The sequence below is a fragment of the Myxocyprinus asiaticus genome, chromosome 47, assembly GCF_019703515.2.
Source record: "Myxocyprinus asiaticus isolate MX2 ecotype Aquarium Trade chromosome 47, UBuf_Myxa_2, whole genome shotgun sequence".
Taxonomy (NCBI): domain Eukaryota; kingdom Metazoa; phylum Chordata; class Actinopteri; order Cypriniformes; family Catostomidae; genus Myxocyprinus; species Myxocyprinus asiaticus.
Genome location: NC_059390.1, coordinates 5,272,934 through 5,291,533, shown reverse-complemented (window position 1 = coordinate 5,291,533; position 18,600 = coordinate 5,272,934). Strand labels below are relative to the sequence as shown.

General features: G+C 35.8%; 1 pseudogene; it reads left to right on the top strand.

Moving 5' to 3' along the window:
- Nucleotides 1-2,902: 2,902 nt before the first annotated feature.
- On the top strand, nucleotides 2,903-16,030 carry LOC127436571 (GTPase IMAP family member 7-like; annotated as a pseudogene).
- Nucleotides 16,031-18,600: the final 2,570 nt, after the last annotated feature.

Below are 18,600 nucleotides of genomic sequence, written 5' to 3'. Positions count from 1 at the left end.
AAAATGAATATAGAGTTAAGATGTACATGTGCAATGTCTCTAAAGCAATGGTATCAGATAATCCCATCCAGGGTACCTCAAAGAATACCATAGTACTAGTACATGTCTGGAAAAACATGGTACTGCCATTGTACATGTCAAAAACAACCCATGGTATTACTGTGGTACCAAGTGTTCATAAAAGAAACCAAAATGGAAAAAAAAAAAAAAAATCCATTAATTTAATGAGTCAGACTCAAAAATATATATCAGTCATTGTCTACAAAATGAGCCCGACTATGACTATACCCCAGCCATCTTTGGCAAAATATTGAATAAACCTGGAATATTGATACCTGTAAGTGTCTGACTTTAAATCCTGTCTCGCCTATTCTATCCACTTCATCAAGGCATTTCTTTCACGAAAATTCCCTGTCATTCATATGCTGTGGAGCATATGCCATTGGCTGTGCCTTGTTTCCCCTCATTATAGTGGTAACTTCTTCTCATGTTGCCTTTCCAGGCCTCTCCACAGGAACACTCTCTCCTACTGTCCTTATTACATATGACATTTTGTTGCCTTCCCTCATTTGATTGATCTCCTGTCTCATGGACATGATCAAGCTCTTTCTCTGTGAGGATATCTGTGTTTTCCTCTTTGTACTATTGTATTTCATCACTCACTTGTGTAGGAGCCGGATTTGCTGATTGTTTGTGGTTCTATGATCTGTTTAAGCTCTTCTACTGACTTTAGAATGTTGCCAGCTTGATCAATCTTGATCAACCTTAACAAACTCTCAGAAACATAACAATGACAAGACAATGACACAAAAATGTAAAATGATTATAAACATGAAAGTACAATTTGACAAAATCTTGATACACTCACAGTAACTTCAAGATTAGCATTTCCTCTAGGATATATCAGTGCTTGCAAAGCAACATAATAATAGTGTTAAAGTTTTAGATAAGCTTAGGTTTTAGGTTCAGGTTTTCTTCTTGCATTCCTCTCTCCACCTTTCTTTGCTTTTTGTTCCTGATTGAATTTGAACTTTTATGCATTTGTGCATAATTCTACAGTGTGATCAAAAAGATCTGCATTGTTTCTATCACTCCTTGGGAGTGCCTGGGAAGGTCTATAAAACCCTCCAGGATTTATTTTCTACTTTTGTAGAGTCTTGTCGAAAACCTTTGCTCAGTCATCTGGTTCTTTTTGTATGGCTTTTCTTCTCTATTCTTTTACCTTTACACTTCTCTCTGGTTCCCTCATACATTCTTGTGGCCCACCTCACTCTCTCACATTGTCCTGTCTCTACTTTTCTCATCATCTCTTGAGGCAAACATCATCATTCTGATCCATCATAAGGGTAAAGTTCTTCAACCTGCAGACATTTTTTACCGATTTCTGTCCAAGCATCTACTCTGGACCTGCTGATCTTATCTAAGAGATGTTTGGAAATATGACTTAAATGGCATGCTTCCTCTTCCTTGTTTTCTTCCTTTTCCTCCCTGAAATAATGGAACAAATCCATTTTCAAGATGTAATTTCTCAGTTTGCCGGCCATGAGATTCTGTTTTCTAACATATGCATATGGATTATTTGATTGCTTCATTGGCTTCCAATTGAGGCTTAATTTTCTACCTTTTGTTTTCAAAGCAATGTATGTTCACATATTCAGCTGTCACATACTGACCAGCACAATGGCTGTAAGCATTGTAGCTGGTTAGTGGAATAGGGGTGAATAGGGTGGAATAGGCGTTGTTCATTACAAATGCTGGACTCAGTTTCACAGATTTTCAAATCAGAATCTTCCTCAAGTCTGACAGGCTTAAAGTACCATTCATCTGTTCTTTCACTGCTAATGATTTTAACATTTTCATCAGCTTCCAACATGATGAAACCTGAATTAACATAATCTGAAGTAACGCTTTCCATAATGTTTTGATTAGATAACAGAAATTAACATTTAACTGACATTAAAATAAACAGCTTGCAAGTATTTGAAGTATCGAAAAGGTGTTTCTTTTAGTCACTCGGGTGAAGCTTCACAGCTATTTGTGTTACCCTAACTTTGCCTTTTGTTGTTTTCTAGCCTAACAAAGAAAATAATAATTTAAGTAGTATTTAAGTCAAATGCAAAAAAATAAAAAAATAAATATATATATATATATATATATATATATATATATATATATATATATATATATATATATATATATATATATATATACAATTATTAATAATTAATTAAAATAATATGCTTACCTCCTCTGTTTCGGGCTGATATTGCATTGTCAATATTTCTGTCCTTTACTCTGAAATTTTATTTAATTAGTTTAAAATTAAAAAATATTTTTGCATTCTTCCTCAAGTCATTGATATAATTGCAAAACGCTCATGTCCAGCATCACACTAAGGAAGATTGTGATTATCCTTAATTTAGTCGTACTTTATTTATTCAGGTTATATGAAGAATGCTTTGGCATGATGGTTGTGCAACGAGCTCTTTGATAAGTGGATGCCAATCTTGTTTTACTGTACGTGGTCTTACCCCTTCTGGGTTCCAAGAAAAATCTTGGTGAGAGTTCTGAGTAAACAGAAACTTATCATAACCACAGAAGTATATGATTCTGTTCTGTTTATTGACATGTAGTGCTTGTATTATTGAGGGAGTGTCACTTTAGGGAATGGTTTATTACAGTGGATTACAGTGGACTGTTACTTTGGACCCGTGGAATGGGGTGACACATTGTTCCAAAACACACCTAACAGTGAGTATACATTACACTCAGAGCTGTCCGCTTCCACTGGAGGGAAAATTGCAATAATACTCTGTAAAATAAATACAAAAAATAGGGCTGTTTAATCTCCTGACCCACCGATAATTTGATCACTGGAATAAAAACACCTGCAGGACACATTATGGCCTTTAAAGGAAATTCTCAGAACCAAAGTAAGATATTCCATTGAGTTATACTTACCTAAAGATATATATTGAGATTACTACAATTAATTATACATGAACAAGTTCTTTATAGTAAATCCAAAGTTAATATTTTATATTTTACAGTGTGCATTTAAGGCCACATTTGTTCCACACTAAAAGGCCTGACCACACACAACAGGTTACTGTATTTATATTCAGGTATTTCTGAGCCTTTGAGTATTAATCATCTGTTGTTGGGGCCTGGGTAGCTCAGTGGTAAAGACGCTGGCTATCACCCCTGGAGTTCGCTAGTTTGAATCCCAGGGTGTGCTGAGTGACTCCAGCCAGGTCTCCTAAGCAACCAAATTGGCCCAATTGCTAGGAAGAGTAGAGTCACATGGGGTAACCTCCTCGTGGTCGCTATAATGTGGTTCGTTTTTGGTGGTTCATGTGGTGAGTTGAGCATGGATGCCGCAGAGAATAGCGTGAAGCCTCCACACATGCTATGTCTCCGTGGCAACGCACTCAACAAGCCACATGATAAGATGCACAGGTTGACGGTCTCAGAAGCGGAGGCAACTGGGATTCGTCCTCTGCCACCCAGACTGAGGCGAATCACTACGTGACCATGAGGACTTAAAAGCACATTGGTAATTGGGCATTCCAAATTGGGAGAAAAAGGAAAAAAATAAATAAAATCATCTGATGTCATCACATCACACCACATTTATTTCAATTTATCAAAACCAGTACCATTTTACTGAATAATATCAATTGTGATGTCATAACAAGCATAGGTTGTAACCTGCAGTTCCTATAAGTATTTAATTACATTTGTTTTTTTGCAGTTTGGACCTGTTTTGCATTTATATAATGTTCTCCCATCAGTAATCAAATTCAATTAATTTAATACAAGTTTAAACCAATATTTTCTAATCATGAACATCCATTTCAAGGTTCTTGTTAAAAAGTACCCACCCTCTTTGTCAATAGTTTGTTTATAGATTTTTACAGCTTTGGGCGATATTTGGGTATGTTTGAATAAGTTTTGCACATTTAGATGTGTGATTTAAGGTTATATTTTGACTTCATGTGTGACAGTCTGGTCTTTTTTCTTGAATGATTAATTTGCTGCTACTTGAGAAGAAAATATTTCTTCATATGTACTTTGAAAGAAGTCAATATTTGCTATGTTAATCTTATTAATCTGACCTGTGCTTATTGTCATGTCTTCTGATCTAAAATCTTGAAAGTATATCAGATCTGTCCCTTATTCAAGGAGATATGCAACATCCAATCGAGTTGAGGATCGTCCTTCTTGGGGGCCGGAATTTTGGAAAGAGCTTTGTGGGGAATGCTATCTTAAACCAAGAGCAGTTTGTCCTCCATGAGCGGGCAACATGTCTGAAAAGAAAAGCTGAATTTCAAGGGCGGCAGGTGACTGTGTTGAACACCCCAGGCTGGTGGTGTGACTTCTCAGCATGAGACAAACCTGAGCTGGTAAGGAGAGAAATCAGACGCAGCATCTCCCTAAGCCTCCCAGGGCCTCGTGCTTTTATCCTGGTGGTGAAAAAAAACTCTGCGTTCATAGAAAAGCATAGGAGAGCTGTAGAAGAGCATCTGGCACTATTTGGAGAGACGATTTGGAGTCACACTCTGGTGCTGTTCAAGAAGGGAAAACATTCAGGTGATACATAATTTGAAGAACATGTTAAGGCATCAGGTAAACCCCTCCTGTGGCTCTTGGAGAAGTGTGGTGGCAGGTTTCATGTGCTAGATATACAAGGAACCTGCAGTCCCACCCAGATAAAGGAACTGAAGGGGAAAATCGATAAAATGGTGGCAGGAAATAAAAGAAACCATTTTGAAATGGATGTCAAGACTTTACGGGAATTAGAGGACAGGAGGAGAAAAGTAGAGCTAAAGGCTCACCAGAGATTGATAAGGATACACAAACAGAGAGCAACTCTGAAAGGTGAGTTCATTAAGGCACCTGTCAAGAACATGTCCAGGTCATATTTCACCCCAAAATAAAAAAGAAATAAAAAAGAAGTTATATGTTGCTTAAAGAAAATGAAGTCTATTTTCAGGTCCATTAAACTTTTTTTTTTTGCACTGTGACAATATTTTCATGTCAATTAAACACATTTCCCTCCAAATTTTCATTAATTTAATGAGGTAAAAAGTGTATTAGTAAAATTGTAAAAGTATTTATACATAATAATGTTATTATCTGTTGTATTGATTTTTATTTTTAAAAGTCTTTGTATTACAGTAATTTGTTACTGTCATAAATTACAAAAATACTGTATTTCAGTAATAAGAGTCTTAAAAAAAAACGATAAAAAAGTAAATGTTCGGATGGGGTAATGAGAATTTGGGGGATAAATGTGCTAAGTTCTACTGAAAATAAAGTCGCAATGCAACTAAATCTTATTAGTTGCATTATTAAAAAAGGCTTAATTGTTTATGCAAAAATTGCAACAAAAAAAAATGTTTTCTTTTGAATTTTGGGTGAAACATGAACTGGACATACTGAAATACTGAGTTTCTAACCATTAATTTATTTAATACACTGACAAATGAATAGCTCTATTAAAATAAGTTGCTCTACTATTTCTATTGCAAACATTTTGTTTATATTTTTTAAACTTTTTTTTGTTATAAATAAGGTTGTATTTATACATAGTTAACATGAATTAACGATGGCCAATACTTTTTCGAGCACGTATTATTCTTGGTTCATGTTAATTTCAGCATCTACTAATACATGTTTAAAACTGACAGTTGTACAGTATATGTTGACATAAGTATTTGTATTTTTATACATTTTCTTTAACCAAGATTATACTATGGGTCTGTTGAATGTTTGATTCTGATTGGTTGACAGACGTTCTAAGGTGTGCAATTATTTTTCAAGTAAACGCACAGCTATGAAGTAGTTCCAGGTCTTGACCGCATAACGGTTCCATATCACCAAACTATTTCATTTTTTTTCAAAGGGCTAAACAGGCTACCACAACAAAATAACCAATTAAAACAAAAACATTGGTTAAGTACATCGGATAAGAATGACAAACAATGTCTGTAATATCCAACATTTATTTAAATTTCGGTTGAAAAGCGCCCTAATGCTCCTCACCTGCACTTACACACACTAACACACATACATACGTGCTCGTGAACACACACGCACTACCTTGTTACTCCAATGCTGAAAAGCAGCGCATCCTCCGTTGCTAGTTCTAAAGTGACGTTTTCGACCTAGCAACGAAGGCTTGAGCTGTATCAAAGCTAGATACACTTGATCAATACAACAGTTTCTATATTATCTGAAATATCTGTGGGAAACACCCTTGCACTCCCCCTCCCCCCTCACACACTCCTACACACATGGACACACATACATATACGCATTACTCACACACTTACTCGCAAGCGAAAAACAGAGCCGTCATGTCAGTGCACACCTGCATCTCAGTGGGGTTGAAAACAGTTTAGGTTTACATCAGAGAAGCTATTAACAAAAATGGCGACACTTGCTGCTGCTGAGAAGTGCATAAACTTACATCTTGGCTGACGAGAGCTGTAACAAAAAAGGTAATCCCAGAAGTGATCTCTCTCAGAGTTTCTCTCTTTCGATCACTCAAAAACAAACACACAAACACTACCTTATTACTCCAGTAAGTGCTCCAGTAAAGCAGCGCATGCCTCGTTTTAAATTTTTTTTTATTATTAAAGAACATAACCAGCAACATTACAATAAAAGGCACAAAAAAAAAAAGAAAAAAAAAAAAGGCATTCACATGACGCCAAATACAGATTCATAGTACTTTAGATGTACTTTTTGCATTTTTCATAACCTTATGTGACTGCATTAAAAAGACAAGTTCATTACAGAAAGCCTTATACGATGGAGGAGATTTGGACATTCGGTATTTAAGAATAAAAAAAATGCCATTCAGAATTATGTCAGAAAAATTGTCTATAATTTTGTCATCATGTTCATAGTAACAAACATTGTCTTTTACAGTCAGTATATTATCTTTAAATTAGTTTTCGCAGACAAAGCAGAAGAACAGTCCTTCCAAAATGTCTGTACACTTTGACAATCAGAAAACAAATGACATAAAGGCTCCTCAATATTTTTACAAAAAGAGCATTCTTTTCCAATATCCATAAACTTAGAAAGTAAAATATTAGTGGGATAAATTTTGTGTAAGATCTTTAAATTAATTTCTCTCACTTTATTTGAAATGCAAAATTTGTAGCTCAACAGCCAGACCTTTCTCCAGTTAACGTTAGGATGGAATTCCAATAAAATTTCCCTCTTGGAATTACTTTCTTTTTATCATGAAAGACTTGTCTAATATCTTTGTTCAAATATATCCTTGCCTTTTACAAGGAAATTACAGTCTTTATTTTCTACTTTATTATAGGCCAGGTGGCTAGGCATTAAATTAATAAGCCCACAAGGAATAGCTTTGATCACTGCTAGAAATTCTTTATATTTTATAGGAAAATTAAACTTAGACATTAAAAAAAATCATAAGGGTACATTTTAGATGTTGAATCAAAAAGATCACTCAAGTAAATGATCCTATATTCTAACCATTTCTCCAAAAAAATACATTTGCCCTTAATGGTAATCAGTTCGTTATTCCACATTTTCATTCTATGAGGAGAAAAACTGTGTACAAAGCAGTTTCCTATTTAGTGTTTTTGGGGGTCTCTTGGGGAGGGGCTCTATATGATTCTATATGATTATTATATTTTCTTTTTTGTTAACTTTTTGTGTGTGTGTGTGTGTGTGTGTATACTTATTTGTAACCACAGGGGTTTTTGTTGGGGGTCAGGGTGGCGTTGGTGATTGGGGAGGGGGAATAGTGGGGGATAAATATTAAATGTTGATTCAATGTAGTATATATATGTTGTGTTCTTCTTTGTTATATATCTACGGATCATTAAAAAATGTTAATTGGAAAAACAAAACAAAGCACAGTTTCCAGACCAAGAGTGCTTGCTCATGAAAACTAGACAATTTTATGGGTAATTTGGCAGGCAAAAAATTACAAGTTAACAGAAAATTAAGACCACCAACTTCCTTAAATGTATTATGAGGGATAAAAATCCAAATCGATTCAGGGTCACCAATGCATTTTTTGATCCAATTGACCTTGAAAGTATTATTAATATCCACATAATCAAGCATTTCAAACCCTCATTCCAATTTTTTTAAGATGGTGATGTTTATTTTTCCAAAATAAATTAACAAACAACCTGTTAATTTCTTTGCAAGTGGAATCCTAAACAAATAATGATAGGCCAGGGAAAATAAATCTAGATAAACCTTCTGCCTTAGATAATAGAACTCTCCCTAAAATTGACAGATCTATCCATAACCAATTATCAAAACTTTATTTTGTTTTCTTAAGTTTTTGGTTGAAATTAAGCTGTTGTCTAACAGACATGTTAATACACACCTTTACTGGAATGTTAAACAATGATTGTTCAGAAGACCCATGCAGAGAAAGAATTTCACATTCTGACATATTTAACTGGAGTCCTGAGGCATCAGAGAAAGTTTGAACTAAATTAACTGCATTGCTTTTTGGTTTTTATCTTACAAAAATAAAGTTGTATCATCAGGGAATTGTGAAACTTTTATTTCTTTACCTAATAACGAGATACCGCAAACATTAGGGTTCTGCACTATACTTATTGACAATAGTTCCACAACTAACAAAAACAAAAATGGAGAAATTGGGCAACCTTGCCTCACACCTCTATTGATAAAAAATCTTCTAGAGGTATTGGACTGTAATATAATTGAGCTATTAATGCTTTGGTAAAACATTTGAACAGTTTGAATGAATTTACTTCCAAAACCAAATGCATTTAAACACTGTAACAAAAAATTGTGCTCAGTTGTGTTGAATACCTTATAAAAATCCAGAAACAAATAAGTGCATCAGAGTTGACAAGGTGATTATAATCAAAATGTCCAGTACAAGCCTAATATTAGCTAATATGACGTTTAGCTATAAAATCAGTTTAAGTTTCACTGATTATATTACATAAACCACTTTTCAGTCTGTTTGCGTATACTAAGGCTAAAATCTTATAGTCCACATTCAATAAAGTAATTGGTCTCCAATTATCAATTAGTATAAGGTCTTTAGCCGGTTTTAGAATTAAACTAATGATGCCTTGTTTTATGGTTGTTCTCATTACCTTATTTTCTAAACATTCTTTATACATGCCATATAGTGTATTTTCTATCAGCTCCCAAAATATACAATAAAATTAAACTGTTAACCCATCTGTTCCAGGAGATTCACCTTTTTTCACAGAAAAAAGAGCTTTAGAAATCTCAGTTTTCGAGATGTCATCCTCACATAAATCTCTGTAATCATTTGAAACTACTGGAACAAAATGTTTGCAAAAAATATTTGTTTTTTTCACTGTCAAAGCGTGAAGTGTAGATTCATATATCTGAAGGGTTTTTTGAAATGTTATAATTTATTTTAAGGCTGAGATAGACATTCTTGTATAATTTCTCCTTTCCAGAGAAAAAAAAAAAATTACTGTTTCTTTCCCCTTCGTCTAGCCATTTGGCCCTTGACCTCACAAAAGCTCCTTTGGCTAATTCCGTGTACAGTTTATCCATTTCTAAACTAAGTTTGTGTACTTTAGACTTTCCATCCTCTGACAGTGTGTTTTCCTTGATTTAATTATTTAATTCCCCTGTTATCTCCTTAATCCTTTGTTTGTTTTTCTTTAAAACTTGACCTCTTCTCGTTGGCATTTCCCTGACTTGTTCCACGTGTTATTATTTAATTTCTAGTATCCACAAATCATTTTAGCCATATTCCCATTAAAAGAAATTGAAATCATTTTGTGATCTGATAGAGGGGCACAGGTAATTTTTGTTTCAGATAAAAACTGAACTAAATCATAAGGAATCAACCAATAACATATTCTTGATTTCAAAGAAAGATAGTTTTTGTTCCAAGTGTAATCACAGTAACTGGGGGTTAAGTACCTCCATGCATCTATAACTTGTAAATTATCGGTTATAAAATAAAATATGTCTGAGAGTCCTGAATTGAAAACTTTTGGTGGAAAACGGTCAATTGCTTCATTAAAGTCACCACCCATAGTTATATACCCTTCTTTGTATTTCTTTTTTAGATCTGATAATATTTCACAGATTTTCTTAAATGTTTCTAAATTATATGCTCCAACATTCAATCCATATACATTGCAAGTAATTAAAATAGAGTTGTCCAATCTGAGAACCAGGGGTGGACTGGCCATCGGGAGAACCGGGACTTTTCCCGATGGGCCGGCTGCGAAACGGGGCCAAATGGGCCGCGATAAGCTGAAATGGGCAGACTTCTCTTCCCAGTCCGACCCCGCTGAGAACCATTATTATCCAGCTCCCATTTTCTGAGCAAATAGTTTCCAGCACATCACCTTTAAATTTGTTAAAGAAAATAGCAACCCCTGCCGAGTGATTTAAACCATGACTGAAAACAACATCTCCCTGCTGGGTTTTCCAAAAAATTTGAATCAGAGAATCATGTGCTCTCTAGTAACAACTTGCTTAAGGTGGTAGAAAGAGCAGTGATAGATGTGGCTATTTTTTCCATGATCATTTCTATGGACTCAACTCGTTGAAACATGCCATTACATTTCGATGTGAGTGCAGCAATAGCCTCAAGGAGTGTGTCAAATTTCTCATCAATATTGGCCTTCAATTTTCCTTTTGTTCCTGGAGGACTTTTTCACGGAGTACACAGAAGTGGCGTTGCAAGTGGTTCAGCTGAGTTCATAAAAGTTCGGCAAAATCTTTTCTTTCTTCAGCCGCCATATTGGCTTGTTTAAATTGGTCCTTTTCTCAATTTCTTTTCTTACCCATATGAGTCTGGCGAAATGCACTGCAAGATAATGTGGAGCTGTTTAACTTGTCAAACAAAGAAAATAATCAGTGTTATATTGCATAGTTTGTAAATCTTGGAATTGCCTGAAGACAGCACTCACAATACGCCCGCTCGGAAGAACGCCATCTTGGCCCCTTAGCGCAAGCCTCGCTATCGTCTGTTGCTAGCTCTAAAGTGACGTTTTCGAACTAGCAACAAAGGCTTGGTCTGTATCAAAGCAAGACACTGAATCCATGGTGGAAGAAAGTAGTTCCACCCACAAGAGTGTTTTAATAGATGAAAACCAGAAAATGTCTTGAAATAAAACCCTGAACGATGTCTTAAGGTGTGGTAACCTTGGTGCAAGGCATTATTTTTCAATAATTCAATGGTCCGTCATCAGTTATTCTTTAAATAATGAATGCTGTAAAAAATGTATGTTCATTGTTAGTTCATGATATCTAATGCATTTACTAATGTAACTTTATAGAACTTTATTGTAATGTGTTAGATTTATTTCATTTTATTATGTTGGCTTGGCAAAGACCTTCTGACTGTTCTGAATCGGGTTGCTTTGACTTTTCTAACTGATTGAAATGATGGTTTTCACACAATGGACTATCAAAAATCCCATAGACTTACATTGACGGAATGTTCAAATGGGCAACGACTATCAAAGATTATTTAGCAGAGATGGGCCACTTCTATTTAAATGAATGGGAGAAATTGAAACTCCCGACCAAGAAGCTCTAGCGACCAACTCTCAATGGTTGTAGAAAGGTAGTCCCGACACACAGGTAAAAGAGCCCATCACCTTTTAGATACAGACATCACCTGTCAATCATCTCGAGAACGCTTATGCGCATTAGCTATACAATCTGGGAAAATTGGGTGTTTTAATGTAATCTGAGGTAAAGAAGCACAATTTATTATTCCAATATTATCAAATTTTATTGCTGATTTGAAATATGTTCTTTGATCGTAATCTTGACCAACCGTTTTTGAGATTTCAGTGTTCCTCCATTCAAGTAGATGGGAGCTGCACTGGCATGACTGGAAATAGACTCCCGAGAGTGTTCCAAAGATGGCTGACAGTGGACTGACTTGCTAGAAAGACTTAAAAAAAAATATTCAGATTTCGTCCAAAAATTTGAATGTAAACAAACCCACACAAGGCCTTTAATCGGCTTTAAGTTGCTCTCTCTCTCTTTCTTGCTTTTGTATTTTCTTATTAAACTTTTTAAGACTTTCAGACAAGGATTTGGGATCATCAAACAATTTATGTTCTCTGTCACCCAGACACTTTTAGGTCAGAAAAAGCATAAGAAAATCACTATTGGGTTTCAGCACCTTTGGTGCTTGGACCCCTAATGATGCATTCCAGAGCTATGTAGATGCTCATTTCTGATATCCAGAATTTACATATAAGTATTGCGCTAACTGAAAAGCCTCATGTAATTTATATATATATATATATATTAATCTCAAATCTCGAAAATCGAGTTTTTATGTTATAAAATAAAGGTACATTTCTAGTTTCAACATTATTTGTACTCCAGACCTTTGTTTTGTAGGACAAGAAAAATTAGCTTCATACCATGTGACCCACATTAGGTTTTCGAACATTGAAAATGGGTAAGAGTTAATAATTTACAGATGGAGCCACATTGAGAGCCCATTATATCTGGGATTTAACCATATAGGGCCTTTTCAGGTACAAAAAGCAAAGTTTGTTCTGAACCAGAAACTAGAAGTATATTAAAATATCTTTAATAGTTCTTGAGTTATAGGAACTACAACTTTGGAAACATTATTGGCATATAATGCAACACGGGGTGCTGAAGTCAACTGATATTAGCAACAGACCTATCTCTGTGTAAAAATACAATAATCATGCTACCTCCTTTCTGCAGTTATTTATTTTCCCTGTAGTATTGCTCCAAAATCACACTTCAGAAATGTTAAATTTGACCCCCCTCTACAAAATAATGGGTTACTCATTGATACATGCATTTAAAATGTTGGATTTCATCATCATTTATGTTTATCTTTCTTCAGAAAAAGTATTAACAAATCAAAAATTCCAGACAGGGAAGTCTCTGAAATTTGGTTGATTTGACATGGAATAACCCTATAGGATTTATTATTCAATTGTTGTCATACACGTTTTGACAAATTGTAACAATTTTCGTGCTTCATTTGAACAGAACAGGTACAGCTGCCCGCATCCCTACGATTCATACTGCTGGGTGGTAAAAACTCTGGCAAGACCTCTTATGCCAGGTGCATTTTGGGTAATGAGGGACTAGAGAATGACAGCCAAAAACCCATGAGAGGTACTATTACATTCAATGAAAAACCGTTGAAGTTGTGGACACAACAGGCTGGACCACAGAGTGTCCAGATACTACAGAGTTCAGCAGGGAACTTCTCAAGGACTTCTGGGTTTCTGGGTTGACTAGTGGGATCTGCACCCTACTGCTGGTAGTTAATGCCAGCTCCACATTTTCGTTAAGGAGCTTGACAACAGCTGAGGACCATCAGCGTGCTCAGGGAGGGAAAGCATGGAGCTGCACCATTGTGTTGTTCACAAATGGAGACTGGCTTGGTGAAGTCAGTGTAGAGCAGTACACTGAACATGAAGGAGATGCACTGCAAGCGCTGGTGGAGAAATGTGGAAACAGATAACATATTTTCAATAACAAGATCAAAGACAATGGCACTTAGGTCGCAGAGCTGATACAGAAAATAGAAGAGATGATTTTAGAGCAGATGCTAAACAGTGCAGTAAATCAAGAGAACATTGAGCAACCTTTGTTAAATGATGAATCGCAATTAGATGGAAGGGTACAGATTGGGGAAGAACAAATATCCCCAGTAAGCAGCTCTACAAACATCCATCATGGTGGGTTATTGTGGTGGAATTTCACCTGTAAAATGAATGAGTCCACTTCAGTGGTAAAGCTTAAGTAAAGAAAATCTTTATTCTTACTCACGAGCCCGGGTAGCCTCTCCTACTACCAAAGTATACCTCAGAGAGCTACAAGGGTTAGTTCCAAAATACAGAATATTTATCCAACACAATCATGCATATTCAATTTTCAGAAGACAAAGAATCAATTAAATGATTGGCTAAATATAAAAAGTAATTACCATAGAACCTCCTATCATTCTTCACCTTACAAGGACAGGTTCCTGTCCTGAAAAGCTCTATTCTTCATCCACACTAGTCTTCCTCAGCACATTCTATAATAATAAGATGTTTTTCATTCTTCAGCTGTGTCCTCTGATAAGACACAGTTCTCTGCCTCCCTTTTCCTCCCTGACCTTGGCAGAGATGGCCATAAAAAGAAACTTCAGTCTACAAAAAGAGAAACTATTTATCTAAGCATTATCAACCTTATTTTGCACAATTTAGCACAAATATGATTTAATCTCAGCCATAATTCATCCATTAGAGGATTTAGTGGATTTTATTAATGTTGGAGCCTCAATGTCTGTGCTGTTCATAGTAGGGAAAGACTATGAAATTTTTGTATCATTCATTAATCAGTTAATCTGCCTTTTCCACCACCTTAGTTATTAGTTTTGGCAAAATCCAATATCGGTTGACTTTTTGATTTCATACTGTTTAATTTTTAAATATTATGGATGTTTAATTTTGTAATGATGTTTACTGTTTCTGTAGGAATGGGAATTGTAAGGAATTTAACAATTCCGGTACAGAATCCTCTTATAGATTCCAGTTCCTTAGCGGTTGCAATAACGATTACGAGTACATTTGAGGAAGAAATATTTGGAAATAAGAAATGCAATTCTTATTGGATTCACGGCAACAAGTGATGAGATTATTTCATATTTTAATATTAGAACAGATTCTTGCAAAAGGTGTTTCCACAAACCTTTTAACCTTTTTAAATCTATTTTAATTAAATCATTTTATGTAAAATACCATTAATTACAACCAAACTCGTAATATGTATCTTTAAATACACATTGTCATATCAACAACCATCCAGTAATTACTCTGAGTTAAGTCTCACAAGCTTTAAGTAGCCTACACATAACACAGTAACAGTTTCGAGTTGGACATGATGAATTGGATAACTTGCGGTTCAGTACATTTTTGATTCACTAAAAAGGCTGATAAGATTCATTTGTCCAGGAGGTAGCACTGGAATTTTGTGGTGTACATTCAAAAGAACTTACTCATCGGAGCAATTTGTGCAGGAATCTGGCTATACTACTGATTCAATGGCGGTGTTGCTGTGCCACTGAATGGCAGAGCAGGAAACACTGTCTTTTGTATTTTTGCATTGTGTTCCGTCTACATCAGCTGAAGAATGCACCTCCAAGAACTGTTGATAGAACAGAAAGTCATGAAAAGCATTCAGTTCTGGCAAAAAAAGGGTTCCCAACCCTATATGTTTCAGTGTTTGTTATTCTTTTTGTAACAGGTGATACTGACGTTCCAGGAGAGCATAAAAAGATTGGGTTCTCTGGACATTCACCCCCTTCGACTTCGTGTGATTCGAGAATTACCAACACAGACTCCAGTGTCTCACACAGTGAAAATCAAGAACTGACCTGTAGAAGTGTCAGATTATCTAGGAACTCATTGCCCAGAAACAATCACCAAAGACTGGTAGTGGTGCTCAACACCTCTGAATGGTCTCATCCAAATGAACCATGGTGGATTTGTTTGAATAAAAATAAATAAATAAAATAAAAAAATAAAAACCTTTTGCTGTGTTTAATTTTTCACCAGCTGAGCAATCAAGGAATGAATTACGAATGTTGAGGAATGGACAACTGGAGGGAAGGTTTTGTGAGCCATTCTTTTCACAGTATCAGACAAGGACACCTTACACAGGTCAAACTGCCAAAGAGAGAGTCTTTGTGGATTTTATCCAATCAGGAATCCTGCAGGATTTAACTGACCAATGGGGTGACAATAACATTGAGGAACTGGAGGCATTCATAGATTCTTATTTTGAGATGGCGTGGCAGGAAGCTATGAAAGAGTATAAAGTAGAGAAATACAGCAACACAAACCCAATGAACTGTGAATGTTCAGGCATCACAGAGAAAGATCAGGGACATCTGGCCTCAACTGACTGGCAACTGTCCAAACTTGACATCCTGGAGTCAAGTTCAAAGAGACCTGCAGGAGCTGAAGCAAAGCTTCAAGCACTGTAGTAGGATATTTCAGGAACTGAAGGACAAGAGTAAAGAGACACATGATCCCTGCTGACACACTGAGGCAACAGGTCAGCAGAAAGTGAGGAAAGGGGATAAATAGATGTAAAGCGAATGAAGATGTCCAGTGCTGAACGGTGAACCATCGAAAAGACACCATTAGTAGTCAATGTAATACTTGTCAAGGTTGGTCATCACTATAACTTCGATTCTCTGTCCACATCCAGAGGAGACCAAGTGTTAGGTTAGGTGCACAGAAACTGGAGTGGAATACCAATTGAATCCTTGTGTTTTTGGACAATATTTAACTACATGCCAAAAGCCCAAACATGTGCAGTGTATGAGACTGTTCTCATATTAGAAAAGTTCCCTCAAAAGTGATGGAATGTTCCTCAGTAAACATGTTTTGCTTTCTGCAGAACAAAAATATACAAATGAATAAATTACAGCTGTAAAATTCTCTTGAACAACATGCAGATACGGTCAAAAAATGCTTCAATTATAAAGGCATCTGTGTACAGCTGATATATCAAACCTCTTACTAAAGTACTAAAGCAATTTTTCTGAGATTTGATGGCATTTTATAATGCCAGATCGCAATTACAACTAGATTTTTACATTTTGGGAAGAAAATTTGAGTGGTGCTTGCCTGTGCAAAACTGAAGGTTATCCTAGGCTTTTATGTTTAGCTAATAACTAATCTATCAAATTTAATCAAACTAGCCTTTTTTCTTAACTCATTAACTTAAAGGGTTAGTTCACCCAAAAATTAAAATTATCTCATCATTTACTCATGCCATCCCAGTTGTGTATGACTTTCTTTCTTCTGCTGAACGCAAATAAAATTTTTTAGAAGAATATTTCAGCTCTTTTGGTCCATACAATGCAAGTGAATGGGTGCCAAAATTTTGAAGCTCCACAATCCACATAAAGGCAACATAAAAGTTCTCCAGACAACTCTGGTGGTTAAATCCATATCTTCAGACATGTTGTGATAGGTGTGGGTGAGAAACAGATCAATATTTATGTCCTTTTTTACTAGAAATTCTCCTCCCTGCTCAGTCAATCTCCACTTCACATTTCACTACATTCTCCTTCTTCTGTTTTTGGTGATTCACATTTTTTGTGCATATTGCACCCTACTGGGCAGGGAGAAGAATTTATGATAAAAAAAAAAATATTTATCTGTTTCTCACCCACACCTATCATATTACTTTTGAAGATATGGATTAAATCACTGGAGTCATATGGATTACTTCTATGCTCCCTTTATGTGGATTTTTGATCTTAAAATGTTTGGCACCTATTCACTTGCATTGTGAGGACCTACAGAGCTGAAATAGTCTTCTAAAAATCTTAATTTGTGCTCTGCAGAAGAAAGAAAGCCATACACATCTGTGATGCCAAGAGGGTGAGTAAATCATGAGAGAATTTTCATTTTTGGGTGAACTATCCCTTTAATCTTAACAATCACCCGTGCTCGCAGTTGAGCTCTCTATTTACAGGTCAGCAGCTCTGGGACCGTCTCTGTCAACAACATCTCAAACTCCTTCATCTTCCCATAATCTATGATGCAGATGCAGGGAAGACTGTGGAAGAAAAATATCTGGACACAGGACTTTAGGACTTTAACAGATCAGTGCAGTCTTTGGTAAAAGTAGCTCTTTTACCCTGAGAATTTTTATTTTTTTTAATTTTTTTTCTGACACCAACTGCTTTTACATGACTTCAAAGTCTAAGCTCATATTAGAGTTAATGACTATTAAGTTCAGTTAGGAAACTCTACATGGCTGATTGGTCGACCAGGCACACCTCTCTCTACGCACCCAATCAGAATCTTTTTCCTTCTAGTCAAAATATATAAAACTGGTACTCACCTCATGCAATACACTGGCTATCAGGCTACAACAGTGCCGTTACGTGTAGCGTTCTACCTCCACATCCCCAGCACCACCTGCCAAGATCTGCTTTACAGGGGCATTATCTTGATGTTTGTACAGTAGCAGCAGCATGTCTCTTCTGTCTCAGCAGCATCATGTTTCTGTGCCAAATGCAGCAGCATGCGTAAAACAGATCTAGTCCGCCAAGACCAAACCCACTCCACGGACATTACCATCAATACAAATCTCTAATCTATTTCTGAGAGTTATCCTAACTGAATTTTTATGAAATTTAAAATGATATTTAAAAGAGTAATGACACAATATGCAAATCAAGATAAAATAATTTATTTAGATTTTAATGTTTAAGTATCGAATAGATGAATCTAATAATCTCAATATGAGAATATCCATTAAACAGTACCATTAAACACTATTTACAAAGAAATATTACAGGTGTTCTGAAAAAGATCATTATTTTGCTGTACAATTTGACTGATCCAAATGCAATCTGTAAAAACACATCTTTGTGCAATAAGAGTAGATCAAGATCAGGCATTGCCTCCACAGAGCCCCCCACTGAACATAGAGTCAGTCTGGGATTACATGAAGAGACAGAAGCAACTGAGACAGCCTAAACATATAGAAGAACTGTGCTGAATTCTCCAAGAAGCTTGGAACATCCTCTAT